The sequence below is a fragment of the Colobus angolensis genome, unplaced genomic scaffold (genome assembly GCF_000951035.1).
Source record: "Colobus angolensis palliatus isolate OR3802 unplaced genomic scaffold, Cang.pa_1.0 Scaffold48, whole genome shotgun sequence".
Taxonomy (NCBI): Eukaryota; Metazoa; Chordata; class Mammalia; order Primates; family Cercopithecidae; genus Colobus; species Colobus angolensis.
The window spans coordinates 9,236,001-9,251,009 of record NW_012118265.1 but is presented as its reverse complement, the minus strand read 5'-3'; the positions used below and the strand labels follow the sequence as shown (position 1 = coordinate 9,251,009).

At 39.9% G+C, this 15,009-nt stretch overlaps 1 protein-coding gene and 1 pseudogene across 4 annotated transcripts in view; both read left to right on the top strand.

Annotated features, from left to right (window-relative positions):
• Positions 1-15,009, top strand: part of PLCH1 (phospholipase C, eta 1) — a 266,327-nt gene that overhangs the window by 113,687 nt on the left and 137,631 nt on the right. The window lies entirely within an intron of this gene.
• On the top strand, positions 59-798 carry LOC105523942 (annotated as a pseudogene). Its single transcript, XR_001003674.1, has one exon. The product of XR_001003674.1 is annotated as a ferritin heavy chain pseudogene (transcript).

Genomic DNA, 15,009 nt, shown 5'->3' with positions numbered 1-15,009 from the left:
AGGGCAGGGGGTAAAAAGGTGCCCCGCGCCTCTCACCGCGCAGCCACCGCGGCCGCCGCCGCCGCCTGTCCTTAGCCTCCGCCATGACCACCGCGTCAACCTCGCAGGTGCGCCAGAACTACCACCAGGACTCAGAGGCCGCCATCAACCGCCAGATCAACCTGGAGCGCTATGCTTCCTACCTTTACCTGTCCGTGTCTTACTACTTTGACTGTGATGATGTGGCTTTGAAGAACTTTGCCAAATACTTTCTTCACCAATCTCACGAGGAAAGGGAACATGCTGAGAAACTGATGAAGCTGCAGAACCAACGAGGTGCCCGAATCTTCCTTCAGGATATCAAGAAACCAGACTATGACGACTGGGAGAGTGGGCTGAATGCCATGGAGTGTGCATTACATTTGGAAAAAAATGTGAATCAGTCACTACTGGAACTGCACAAACTGGCCACTGACAAAAATGACCCCCATTTGTGTGATTTCACTGAGACGCGTTACCTGAATGAGTAGGTGAAAGCCATCAAAGAATTGGGTGACCATGTGACCAACTTGCGCAAGATGGGAGCACCCGAATCTGGCTTGGCAGAGTATCTCTTTGACAAGCACACCCTGGGAGACAGTGATAATGAAAGCTAAGCCTCAGGCTAATTTCCCCATAGCCATGGGGTGACTTCCCTGGTCACCAAGGCAGTGCATGCATGTGTTGGGGTTTCCTTTACCTTTTCTATAAGTTGTACCAAAACATCCACTTAAGTTCTTTGATTTGTACCCTTCCTTCAAATAAAGAAATTTGGTACCCCCCCCCAAAAAAAAATAAAAGAGAAGCGGGAGGTACCACACATTTTTAAACAACCACATCTCAGGCCGGGCGCGGTGGCTCAAGCCTGTAATCCCAGCACTTTGGGAGGCCGAGACGGGCGGATCACGAGGTCAGGAGATCGAGACCATCCTGGCTAACACGGTGAAACCCCGTCTCTACTATAAAATACAAAAAACTAGCCGGGCGACGTGGCGGGCGCCTGTAGTCCCAGCTACTTGGGAGGCTGAGGCAGGAGAATGGCGTAAACCCGGGAGGCGGAGCTTGCAGTGAGCTGAGATCCGGCCACTGCACTCCAGCCCGGGCGACAGAGCAAGACTCCGTCTCAAAAAAAAAAAAAAAAAAAAACAAAACAACCACATCTCAGGAGAACTCACTCACTATCCTGAGAACAGCAGGGGGCATATCTGCCGCCATGACTCAGTCACCTCCCACCAGGCCCCTCCTCCACTAGGGATTACAGTTTGACGTGAGATTTAGTCAGGGACACAAATGCAAACCATATCAAAGTTCTACTTCGAGTTCCTGGGAAAGTGAATCTGATGGGCTAGAGTAAGATAGGCTCCCCAGGTGATCTCCTGAGCCTGGGAGATGGCCACAGGCATAGTACTGGCTGTGAAGGCAGACTGCCAGAAGAAAACACAGTCAACCTTTTGTTGCTCCCCTTAGCCCCCTCCTTCCCCTTTCATTTTCCAATGGCTATAACATCAGATGTCTTCAGATAGGCTTGGAGTTTGGTCTTTGGTACCAAGGACTGCGATTGCCATATACATTGTTTATTTATTTATTTTTTGAGATAGGGTTTTGCTCTGTAGCCCAGGTTGGAATGCAGTGACATGAACGTGGCTCACCGCAGCCTTAACCTCCTGGGCCCAAGTGATCCTCCTGCCTAAGCCTCCTCTGTAGCTGGGACCATAGGCTTGCACCACCACTCCAGGCTAAGTGTTTTTTATTTTTTGTGGAGACAAGGTTTCACCATTTTGCCCAGGCTGGTCTCGAACTCCTGGACTCAAGTGATCTTCCTGCATTGGCTTCCCAAAGTGCTGGCATTACAGGTGTGAGCACCACCCCTGGCCCCTGGTTTATTTATGGGAAACTTAAGGCAGCCAAGAACCTATCTTTCCAACAAGGTGGTATATCTTGTAGATTTTTTTCATTTACTCATTTGTTTAACTAATATTTACTAGTTATCTACATTGTTTAAGGCGCTATAATATAGAGATGCATGGAATGTAATTATATATAGTATAAAGTCCAATTTAGTTTTTGGGGAAACTGTTATGTATTTAAGCTGCATTTGCTTGCTTGTCCAGGGTTATAATCCTTTATTCATTAATATTTTCTCCCAGATCTTGTTCCAATATTATGGCAGGCAGTCAAACCCTTTAATCATTTGCCTGTAAAGATGTCTCTGATTTATTCAAAAGGTTTACTCATTCTAGTTAGGAGTAACTAGGAGAATAGACACGTTGGAAAAATAGAAATCTTCCAACAGCAATGTTGCATGACATTATGAGTTTGACATTAATTAAATAACAAGAGAGAGAGTTTGTATTATCTGGGAAGCTGGAGGCTTTAAGATTATAAACATGGCAGCTTGCCCAAATCATTTCTAGAGTTGGAAGTAGTGTGAAGTTCAAGACTTCACAAATAAACATTCACATGCAAAGAGAAAAATCAGAAAAATCATAGCCTAAATCCAAAATGAAGTCACAGCTGGCTGCTTTGGAAAAAAGAAGGATGAGCTTTGTTGGCAAAGTCAGCTCTTCTGCATGTTTTAAAGTCTATGTAGCAGAGTGTAAAAGAAAGCAAACCAAATTTCGATTCTCTCTTATAGCAGGCTTAAATTTAGCTCTTTGTGGAAACTGGTTGGGAACATGTACATGGTTGAAGGTATATGGTGTTATGTTTATAAAGTTCAATCATGGTAACTGTTGAAGGGATTATGTCACTAGAGTATTTATTGGGGTGATAGTGGGTAGCAGGATAGTGGGAGACCCCTACAAAGAGACCATTAGGTAAACCAATTTGTTGAATATTTGAAATCATATTCTTTTGTAGTGAGGAAGAAAGCATACTTGAACTTGCATTCTTAAAATTGAACACTCAAAAACATCATTTGGAGAGCTTTGCAATGATAACCATTGTGAAATAAATAAGGGGAAGAAAGCATAACCCACCAACAAATGCCATCATCAATCGTCATCAAGCTTTGAATTGATGATAAACATGTGCAGATCATGTGCAAACTGTCCTCCTAACTGTTGAACCCCTTGCTTCCTTTGTGTACTGGCTAGTGCACCCAGGGATGTCAGGTAACTTTTTCATAAGAAGATGGTAGGTTAATTCCATAAAAGTGCAATTCAAGAGCCCAATTTGAATACATTTTGAGGTGGAATGTTGTCTTTGCAGTTGGTGATTTGAAAGGTTACTTTAAATCCACTGAGTAAACATACTAAAGTAGGTGAGAGGTTCTTTCTTGGGTTTTGGAAATGTGTTATTGATGTATGATAATTGTGGCTAAGGTCATTTCCTAATCTTCAATATTAACTACACGTTTGTCCTGTCCTCTATAGAGAAGTATAAGAATTAATTTGCTGTCTGAGGAAATAAAAATGAAAGGGACTAATCACAAAACACATTTTCCATAGCAAAAGGGTAAAAGTGCTAATTGAAAGTAGGTAATATTTTCTCATTTTGAGGAACAAAAATATGAACTTTGAATCGATTCCTGATCTACAGATATGGATCCTTGTCTGCATGGCATTTTATTTTGCTCATCCTTAGGACTTTTCTCATCTTTTATTAGGACAGGACCTACCATGTTTTTCTAATAATGCCAGCCTGGCCAAAGTCATACAGAACTTTCTAATTCCTTTTTACTTGATGTTGTGCCCAGGGACTGGCCAAAGTTAAGGGTTTAGCCTCTTCTGGAACTGTGTAGTCCACAGGGAAATGGACCTCTGACTGAGGGCTCATTAATTTATCCTAGTCAGTTTTATTTTTAAATATAATTTCTGCATCCAGGTATAGTTTACAATGTTCAGACTGTATCTTTAGCTCTCAAAGTCTTATGGTCCAATCAGTTTGGGGGGGAAAAGCTGCTGAGCTTTAAGCTGTTCTAAAAGTACATAATTTACACAAAAATTAGACAAGTTGGATAGCGTGATCTATCTCTAGTGAATGACTGTTTTGTTGTCGTTCCAATCTCCAGTCCATTACCAACTGATAATTTTGTGGACTACAGTAAAAATCAATTACTAAGAGTAAAAAACCAAGACATAAAAAAAAAGCTCCAAAGTTTTATTAGATTTAACAGATATAAAATTAGACTATCAAATTGCTATAAAAGTATCTAATTTTTTTCAATATATCTACACTTATGTGAGATAAGCATACTTACCTCATTTTGTACCCATCACAAACAGTTTGCAGACTGGCGTGGGATCACACTGAGACAAAAAATCTAATTTTTTTTTTTTTTTTTAGACGGAGTTTCACTCTCGTTACCCAAGCTGGGGTGCAATGGTGTAATCTCAGCTCACTGCAACCTTCACCTCCCGGGTTCAAGCCATTCTCTTGCCTCAGCCTCCTGAGTAGCTGGGATTAAAGGTGTGAACCACCACGCCTGGCTATTCTTTTGTATTTTTAGTAGAAATGGTGTTTCTCCATGTTAGCCAGCTGGTTTTGAACTCCTGACCTCAGGTTATCTACCCGCTTCAGCATCTCAAAGTGCTGGGATTACAGGTGTGAGCCACCACGCCTGGTCCACAAAATCTCGTTACTTACCTGGAGTTGAAAAAGTTAAATAGTACCTAGAAGCTTCCATTTAAAAATTTTCCCAAAATGATATCTTGATTTAAATTTGCTGTATTTTTTTCCCTAACAACAACAACAACAACAACAATGACAAGAAAACATTCACAATATTTTCTATTTTTTTTTAACAGAGCCTTAATAGGTTAATCCTATTCCAGGGAAGTGTAGGTTATCTGCGTAGTCCTGGGTGAATCTTGATCAGATTGGTTATTCCAGTTTCCTGCTGAATGATTGGTGTAGGTAGGAACAAGTGACACAATGCTGGCCAATGAGATGTGAGGGAAGTTGGGGAAGTTGGGGTGCTTTTGAAAAAAGTTTTCTTTCCTCTTAAAAAAGGTACAATGAAATGATTTGAGGATATGATGCCTGGAGCTGCTACAGCCATCTGTTAACCTATGAGTTTATGATGATTAGAGTAGAAAGATGGAAGAAACTTGGATTTTCAATGAATTATTGAATTGCTAAATAAACTAATTTTACTGCCTTCCAAATTTCTTATATGGGATTTAAAAAATTCTTTATCTTTTAAGCAATTTGTCATTCTCTTGCCAAAAGCATCTAAACAGTAATTTGCAATCATTCAAAGCATATATGATATTTTAATAAGGAGTTCAATTTTTAAGGAAAATCAGTAATTAATTAGATGTTTAAGAATCAATTTCCCATGCAATGCTCTACCCCGAGGCATGGCTTTTCATCAGATGGCAGCTCTTAACCTTGCAAGCAAAAAGACTACTAGAAGGAATGAACTGATCTCTGTAGGATTTGCTCGGCAAGCCAAATGTTTAAAAAGCAGCATATGGCACAAAAATAAGGTGTACTGCAGCTGCAAAGACTGCCTTTGTTTTGAGATATGGGATATTTGTAACCTTCGGCAGGGGTAGGTTAAATCAACTCTGAATCTTGTTTTGAGAGTTGGGGCAAGTGCATGATGTGCATAGTCCTCTCAGAGCAGGCTGTAGGTTATGGATCATCAGTAACCATTGGAGGCTGTGACTGAGGGGTTGCACAGTCTTTTTTAATTCCTAGTGCTGTGCTTTCAGCCTTGAAAGTTTACTGAGATGCTCAGATGGAGGAAGATACAAGCTGCAGGGCTTGAGAAGTACCTATGGGTATAAAAAGAACTATCACTAGGCATTTTGGGTGCTGGAGTTTGTGACAAGTAGATGGAAAGGAAAAAGAGATGGGGGCTAAATGAGGTCATATGAGTGAGTGTAGCTGGCAATAGAGCTGAGAGATTTTAGTTTTTTTTTTTTTTTAATGAAGAAATGAATGACATGTTGAGTCTGCCATTAATATGTGTTAGAGATTGTCCTCAGCACTTTTCTTACATTAATTCATTGAATCCTCACCACAGTCCCATCAAACAGATAACATTATCATGCCCAGTTACAGGTGAAGGAAGTGAGTCCAGTCCACGGAAGTTAAGTACCTTTGCTAAGACCCACAGCCTTCATAGTTCACACTCTTACCCATGAACCACTCTTGCTATATGGAGCATTACAACTGTATAGACAAGTCAAAAAGTAGTATAGGAATCATTTGGGTATCCAGTGCTCCACTCTGTCATTTAAAGAAATACAACTTTAAAAACATAGTTGGTCCCTGAACACCTTTCTCTGCCCCTAGTTCTCCCTTTCTTTCTATGATCTTTCTTTCTGTGAGCTTTCTGGCATGAGGCCTGGTTTGGCTTTTGGTAGAGGGGCTGGGTTTACTTTTTCATGCCTCTTCCCTGATAACTTAAGCAGCAGTTCTGAGAGAAGCAGATTTCTCCAGCCTCTGCTGCCCAGAGCCAGGCCTCAGCCAGGTGTTCTAGACAGTGAGCGAACCTCTGGCCCCCTTATGGGGTGGATCCTTCAGTCTTCATTTAGTCCCCACTGTACTGTAAGTGTTCAGCAACCAGCCTCATTGCCCTCTGTTGGTCATGGTAACCTGAAGTCCCAAGGTTTCAGTCCCACCACGGCAAGGCCTCTGGGAAAATGGGAAGGGTAATGCTATTGATTTGGGGGAAAAGAGGCTTTTTTCATCTGCTGTTTCTTGGTTGGAGGGGCTATGAAGGCCAGGCTCTTACAGTCCTTTTTGGTCACGAACATCTTATTTTCTGAGTTGTTTTGACTTGAAGAAATTAGGGTGATTATTTTGGAAGGATACATGAAATTATTTTAACTGTTAAATTAACTTGATTTTGAAATGCAAGTTTTCTTGGCACCCATGGATGGCAAGCAGTAGGGAGCCTGCTTTAGGCTTAGTTATTACTCAAAGGAATTTAGAGGAGACATGGATTGCAGCCTATAATACCTGTAAGTTAAAAAAAAAGGGATGGAGTCAGGAATGCTTCACCATGGAGTTGTTTTGTTTGTTTGTTTTTTGAGACAGAGTCTCGCTCTGTTGCCCCGGGAGGAGTGCAGTGGTGTGGCTCATTGCGAACTCTGCCTACTGGGTTCAAGTGGTTCTCGTGCCTCAGCCTCCTGTGCAGCTGGGATTACAGGCATGCACCACCATACCCGGCTAATTTTTGTAGCTTAGTAGAGATGGGGATAGCCATGTTGGCTAGGCTGGTCTCGAACTCCTGGCCTCAAGTGATCCGCCCCCCTCAACCTCCCAAAGTGCTGGCATTATAGGCGTGGGCCAGCGCGCCTGGCCCACCATGGAGCTTCTGCTATAATTTATCTTTTGATTTATTCATCAGCTACTTACCATCTACCTCTTGCCAAACACTGGCAGGTATGGGAGATATAGCAGTAATAAAAGCATGTAAAAATTCTTACCCTCATAGAACTTACATTCCAGCAGGAGAGACAGAAATAATGAAGCAAGTAGTTGTGTGTGTGTGTGTGTGTGTGTGTGCACGCACGCGATGTTATGTAGTAAGTGTGGATAAAAACAGTGAAGGAAACAGGGAAGAGTAGTTTTTTTTTGAATACAACTAAACTGTGTCAAGGAGCATATTACCAGTGTAGAAGCAGATGTATTATTCTAAATACAATAATCAGAATAAGATTATGACATCGAAACTGCATAGTCTCTTAGAGCATCTCCATGATACATGACTATGATTTGACAAGGTGGGGATCTAACCAGTAGGTAGCTCTTGGTGCCCTCCGCAATGGGAGCTGTAGCCCACTTTCTCCCCTCCAGGGTGACCCTCCTCATGATCTAAAACATCTCCTGACTGTCTCCCCTCCAGCCCCTGCAATAGGACTTATCATGGTAAAACGAGAAAAACTTGAGTTCTTCATACTCAGGGAAGGAAAAATCTGGAAATACGTTATGGTTGACCACTGCCCTCATTGGCAATGTGGACAGTAGAAGGGAAAGTGACTTCTCTTTTTCAGAAAAGAATTTTGATGTGTGTGTGTGTGTGTGTGTGTCTAAGTGGGATAGGCTTTGGAGATCAGCATAGCCTGGGAATTTGGCAAGTTGGAAATGAGCTTTTTACTAATATCAGAAATTCAAATGAGGATAACTTCTCTAATGTAACTGCCATGAGCATTCATAATAGTGATATTACAGATTGTGTGGAGACCATCCTCTTCAGTTTATTAATAAAAGATTTCCATAAATCAGGATATAACTTTAAGAACACCCCCTCACCACCATTTAAAAAATTGTATGACGAATTGCTTTTTCATTTGCAAGATTTTTGTTTAAGCAGAGCTCTTAACAATTTTTTTGTGAGCAGTCATTTTAAAGTGCCTACATTTGCATGGCTTTATAGAGACACAGTTAAATCGACATAGGCCTAGTCATCTCAATACAGGAGAGAAGGCAAATTTGCATTTTAAAAGCTGCATTTTGGACTGGAAAGTATTTAATCCCCAAAGATAAACTGCTTTACAGCTGATTTGTTCATGGATATGATGATGGCTCTAGAAGGTAATAGATACTTGATTTGGTTTCCCTGAATAATTCCAAATTCTGGATTAAAGCATGGTAATTGATTTAAAGAAGACATGACTTTTTTGTTGAGATGGAGATATAGGGAGTAGTGTGTGTGAAAGTGGGTAGGAATAGGGTATTCTGTGACTATAAATCAGCTGATTTTATGGATTTTCCACTTGCAGCTTTTTGGTAGCTGGAATATTTCAGCCATCAAGCACAGCTCTTTTCAGACACAATCGTGATCACTTGCTGACATGGCCCTTTCAAGCCATGTCCGGTGTCTGACAGAGCTGATGGCCACTGTGAAACTACTGAAAGATGTCCTGGATAAGTCAAGCTGGCCAGACTGGCTTAGGTTTAAAACCTTGGATCCTCACATTTCTGGAACAAAAGAAAGGATACATACTCGTCAGAAGTGTGATTTCAGTTAAACCAATCTTGACTATTTTTATGTTTCTGAGTCAAGTGCTTCAAGACAAAAAAAAAAAAAAAAAAGGAGTCCTTGTGGTCACTTGTTCACCTAGGGAAAGAGCATTTAAATGGCCACTAGTGGCTAAATGTCCACAGATGCTTCTGCATTATTCATCAGAAGTTTCCTCTATCATTAGTATAGCACTGTCTTGCACAGAGCAAATGTTTCTTTGAGATTTAAAGAAGATGTAGGTCTAGTTGTTGCTTTTTTTATTTTTCAGATCTGGATTGTGGGGATAAACTGATGTTTGAATTGTTCTTGTTCTGTGGGAGGAAAAGGATTTCTGATTACGGTACTTATCAGCAATTGGAGTGCTGAATCAGTCACAAAAATTCAAAATAGCATGCAAATTGTGACATAATTTTCCCGTGTGAACAGTCCTTCAGGGAAGCAGCCTTACAGGATAACAGTTCTATACATTGTTCATTCCTGTACTGAATGTTGTAGTGACCCAGGGCAGGGAGAGCTGGAGTCCAGGCAAAGCTTGTACATCTCCCGGATGTTGACAAGTACTGCTGCCTCAATGCTTTTTGTTGTATTGAGGTTCTACTGCTTCAAGTGCATGCATCACATTTAAATAGAGTATATTTAAACTTGGCAGTGATCCTAGCGTTACGCTAGGGATCCTAGTGATGTTAGCATTAATAATATAATCAGTAATATGCAAGAGCGCCATCTCATATTTAAGGCTTGTATTTTATTATTTGCCAAGCATCTACTCTGAGTCTACTCCTGTGGTCTTGTGAAATTAGCGTAATACCCAGAATTGTGTCCCCTTGATGCATTGCTGTGGCTGTAAGTCAGGCAAAGGTGACTTAAATGTGGACCAGTTTGATTTTTAATGATAAATTTGGATCAGAATTTTAGGGTTAGATAAATAACTTTTAAGAATAATAAATTTTTCCCTAAAAAATTAAAAATTAGAACTAGTTTCTATGATGAGCCACAAAAGAATATCTTAAATTCCAAAATTTTCTTCAATCATGTGAAAGCAATTTACTGTCTGTCTTTTAATTTTCAAGTCTCTTTTTAGTTCTTATTCCTTATGGGTGCATAGGATATTAGGTACTAGTTTATGAAGTTTTTTAAAACTGTATTTATTTGTAAAATGTTACTTGTTTACTGGAAAACAAGGAAGAGAATAAAGAAGAATATGAATTATCCTTAACCCTCTAAGCCAGAAACAACCATAGTTGGCGCCATTTTTGTACAAAGTCTTTTCTCCATTTCTCATAACATATCCAAATATACAGATTTAGTGTTAAGAGCCTCACCTTTGTGTAATTAGCTACAGTGCCAGAGTCAGAAAGAAGAAAATGTAGATGGTATATGCCAAAGGAAGGGTTAATTCTCAGAAAACTGGAGGAGCCTAAAATATGGCAAATTCTCGCAGGCAGCCCGAAGACCTGATTTAGGAAGTTTATCTATTTTGAAACTTGAAGTTCTGGAAGATATTTTGACTGGATAAGTTTGCAACCAGCTGGGTGACTCCACTATACTCTGATTGATCTAATAAAACACTTTCAAATCACATTCTTTGGTATTAGCACAGATAACAACACATCGATTAATATCTAAGCTAACCATTATCATTTTTCACCATTTGTATTGGTTCTTCATCAGATCTTAGCTTTAAATGCTAAAATTCACTGGCTCTGAGAGAACCACAAATCAGTCTCTGCTTTTATTCTTAAAATACTCTTTAATTTTTTTAAAGACAACCAACAAGAGTTGGGGATCTCCTTTAAGATCTGTTAATGGAACCACCAATTCATTAGTCCAATGAACAAAAATGTATGCAGTCACTGCTGTGTGGCAGGCATTCGTCTAGGCACAGAAAATCATGGGATGATAAAACATTTCTGTCCTTGTGGAGCTTACATTTTAGTGAACAGTGACAGGAAATGAAGAAAATGACTGTTAATGGTAGTTAATTAGGAGGCTGCTTTAGATTGGGTGGACAGGACTTGCCCCTTTAAATTACTTAATCTTCACCTGAATGTAAAAAAGGAGGAAGGCATACACATAGCTGAGAAGCAAGTATTCCAGGGAAAAGAAACAGCGAGTACAGCGAGTGCAAAGTGTGCTGGGGAACTGTGCAGAGTCTAGTGATCTATGGGAAGAAGGGCAGGAGGGAGAGGCTGGAAAGAGACAACGCAGGCCCCTGGCAAGGAGTTTGGGACTAATTACATTCCCAGTGGGAGGTTGCTGGAGTGTTTAAAACATCTAATTGACCATTTAAAAATAGCATATTGGCTGTGACATTGAGAAAGGGGATCAGCAGATTGATGGGGACAAGTGGTAGATGTAGGTTATCGCAAATGGAGAGTCAAGACTTTGTGAAGGATGGAGAAAGGAAACAATGATGAATCCTTGGTTTGGATCTTAAATAATGAGGGGATGCTGGAACAATTTACTGAGACGGAGAGGCTGAAGAAAAGCAGGTTTAAGATTTATGTGATGTTTAAGATCTTATTAGATACCCCAGTGCTTGGCATTCAGCAGTTATACGAGCAAGTCTGGAACTGAAGGCAAAGGATGGGGCTTGAGATTTACATTTGAAGTTATCTGTATGTGGATTGGAATTAATACCATGAGATTAGGCCACATTGCTTAGGGTGGTGTAGAAACTCAAATTCCTTCAACATTTGGAAGCAGTTTTATTGTCCTGCCGTAGAATTTCGGATAACCGAGAATCTGCCACTACTTTGAGCTGCTGCATTTTCTGAGCTCTGATGTCATTCAGAAAAAAAGGAAAGAAACCAGTATTTGTTGAAAGCCTAATGCGTATGGAAAATTGAGCAAGGCACTCTTTACATGCTATTTCATTTAATCTTTACCACGATTCTCTTAAAATGTGAAGAAACTGACTCAGAGTTAACTAAGTAAATAGACAAGAAGGTAATGTGAGTGAGAAGTGACTCCAGGATTTAAATCCAGGTTGTTCAATGTTCTTTTGCTTTATTGGGCTTGCAGTTGGCAGAGTTGCAATGGCGATTATTTTCTTTCACTAGCTCTTGCAAATTATATGGAATTTTAAAGTGAATATAACATCTTCCATATATATGTTTTAATGCCTCAACAAGGTTTTAAGGTGGGAATTACTCTCATCCCTTTCTCTTTAAATACCATTTTCCTTTCCACAAATTCTAGAAATTTCCAAGCCTGTTGTAGAAGAGAAAATGTATCTTTCCTTACCCACCACTAAGCTCATAGCTGAGACTCCTATAACAAAATACAAATTAAAAGGAGAAAAGCATACAGATAAGCCTTCAGAATGAAGAACCCCCTCCCCCATCTCAAAAAAAAAAAAAAAAAAAAAGAAGAAGAGATGAAGACCCACAGGGGGAAACCTGTGTATTTTTATGTACAGTTGGGCAGAAGTATGATGGAATGGCAAAAGGATATGATCAAATAGTGGTAAACTGAGGGGAACTTAGCAAGGGCAAGCCTTGTTTGTTCAGATTCCTCTTGGTGTCTCTGTCGTTTTTTTTTTTTTTTTTTCTGGGCATAGGAAAGGCACCTTTGGAATGAAAGTCTTACATCCTATGTTAGAGAAATGTCAGGTAATTCTTTTATGGCCTGCTTCAGGGGAGAAGCGTGGGAGAGGTCATAGAGTCCTTCCTGCTTCTGCTATTTCCTCAAAGGCCAATGTGCCATACTTTGGGGTAGTGTATCCCTGAACCCCTTTTTATATAGCATATATTTATGTGTATACATGAAATAACTCAAATAGAATCATGTTCTTTCTGTCATTTCATAACTTTTTTGTTCACATAAAAATGTGTCTTAAGGCTGGGTGTGGTGGCTCACGCCTGTAATCCCAGCACTTTGGGAGCCCGAAGGGGGTGGATAACTTGAGGTTAGGAGTTTGAGACCAGCCTGGCCAACATGGCGAAACCCTGACTCTACTAAAATTACAAAATTAGCCAGGCGTGGTGGTGGGTACCTGTAATCCCAGCTACTCTGGAGGCTGAGGCAAGAGAATCACTTGGGTGGCAGTGAAGAGCCATGTAGCTGCAATTAACTGTGTGGATATCTTTGCTTCATTATGTTAGTATCTCTACAGGATAAATCCTTCGTATTATGATTGCAAGGTCAAAATGCATGTTTGTTTTAAATTTAGATAGATATTGCCGAGTTGATTCAAATAATGTTGCTAATTCATAATCTTGTTATTAGCCTCCTAACTTCATCCACATGGCTTTTTAACATGAAAATTTTGCGTATCATATGAAATATTATTTACTCTGACTTTTAAGTTTTTAACCATGAGTAAGGGTATTTCTTTCCTCATTTTTATTGGTTACTTCTGTGAATTGTCTTTTCATTAGCTTTTGCCTATTTTTTAATTGAACTGTCTTTTTTATTGACTTGCAGGAACGCTTTATGTAATGGATATTAAACTTTTATTTATTAGATATTCTTGTAGATACGTTCTCCTAGCCTATTGTTTTGAATGGTTTATATAGGTATTTTTGCATGTAGTTAAACTTATCATCTTTTTCCATTAGGGTTTCTGTCTTTGTCCACATTAGAGGAAGTGTGGAATTTTACTCTGGAATGGCTTCTCGGAGGACTGAGTTAGTTATATGGGAGTACTTATGTGTTTAAAATTGTATAGACTATAGTGATTGAAATTGAAAGATATATCTTATTTCATTGACCTACCAGTGTCATATATGAGACACCCTTCCAGTGTCCTGTGTTTCTGACATTGGGGGCTTCTGAGGTGACTGTCAGATATTAATCATCTTTCCTTTTTTTTTTTTTTTTGTGATGCCCCCTCCCCACTGTGTCCTTGTGATCTCATTGTTCAGCTCCCACTTATGAGTGAGAACATGCAGTGTTTGGTTTTCTGTTCTTGTGTTAGTTTGCTGAGAATGATCGTTTCCAGCTTCATCTAAGTCCCTGCAAAGGACATGAACTCATTCTTTTTTTTGACTGCACAGTATTCCATGGTGTATATCTGCCACGTTTTCTTTATCCAATCTATCATTGATGGGCATTTGGGTTAGTTCCAAGTCTTTGCTATTGTGAAAAGTGCCACAGTTAACATATGTGTGCATGTGTCTTTATAGTAGAATGATTTATAATCCTTTGGGTATATACCCAGTAGTGGGATGGCTGGGTCAAATGGTATTTCTAGTTCTCGATCCTTGAGGAATTGCCACGCTGTCTTCCACAATGGTTGAACTAATTTACACTCCCACCAACAGTGTAAAAGTGTTCCTATTTCTCCATATCCTCTCCAGGCATCTGTTGTTTCTTGACTTTTTAATGATCGCCATTCTAACTGGCATGAGATGGTATCCCATTGTGGTCTTGATTTGCATTTCTCTAATGACCAGTGATGATGAGCTTTTTTTCATGTGTTTTTTGGCTGCATAAATGTCTTCTTTTGAGAAGTGTCTGTTCATATCCTTTGTCCACTTTTTTTGGTTTGCCAGTATTTTATTGAAGGTGTTCGCATTGATGTTCATCAGGGATATGGGCCTGAAATTTTCTTTTTTTTTTCTGTGTGTGTCTCTGCCAGGTTTTGGTATCAGGATGATGCTGGCCTCATAAAATGAGTTAGGGAGGATTCCCTCTTTTTGTCTTGTTTGGAATAGTTTCAAGGTATGGTACCAGCTCCTCTTTGTACCTCTGGTAGAATTTGGCTGTGAATCTGTCTGGTCCTGAGCTTTTTTTGGTTGGTAGGCTATTAATTACTGCCTCAATTTCAGAACTTGTTATCGGTCTATTCAGGGAATCAACTTCTTCCTGGTTTAGTCTTGGGAGAGTGTAAGTGTCCAGGAATTTATCCATTTCTTCTAGATTTTCTAGTTTATTTGCATAGAGGTGTTTATAGTATTCTCTGCTGGTAGTTTGTATTTCTGTGAGATTGTCGGTGATCTCCCCTTTATCATTTTTTTTTTTTTTTTTGAGACGGAGTCTGGCTCTGTCGCCCAGGCTGGAGTGCAGTGGCCGGATCTCAGCTCACTGCAAGCTCCGCCTCCCAGGTTTACGCCATTCTCCTG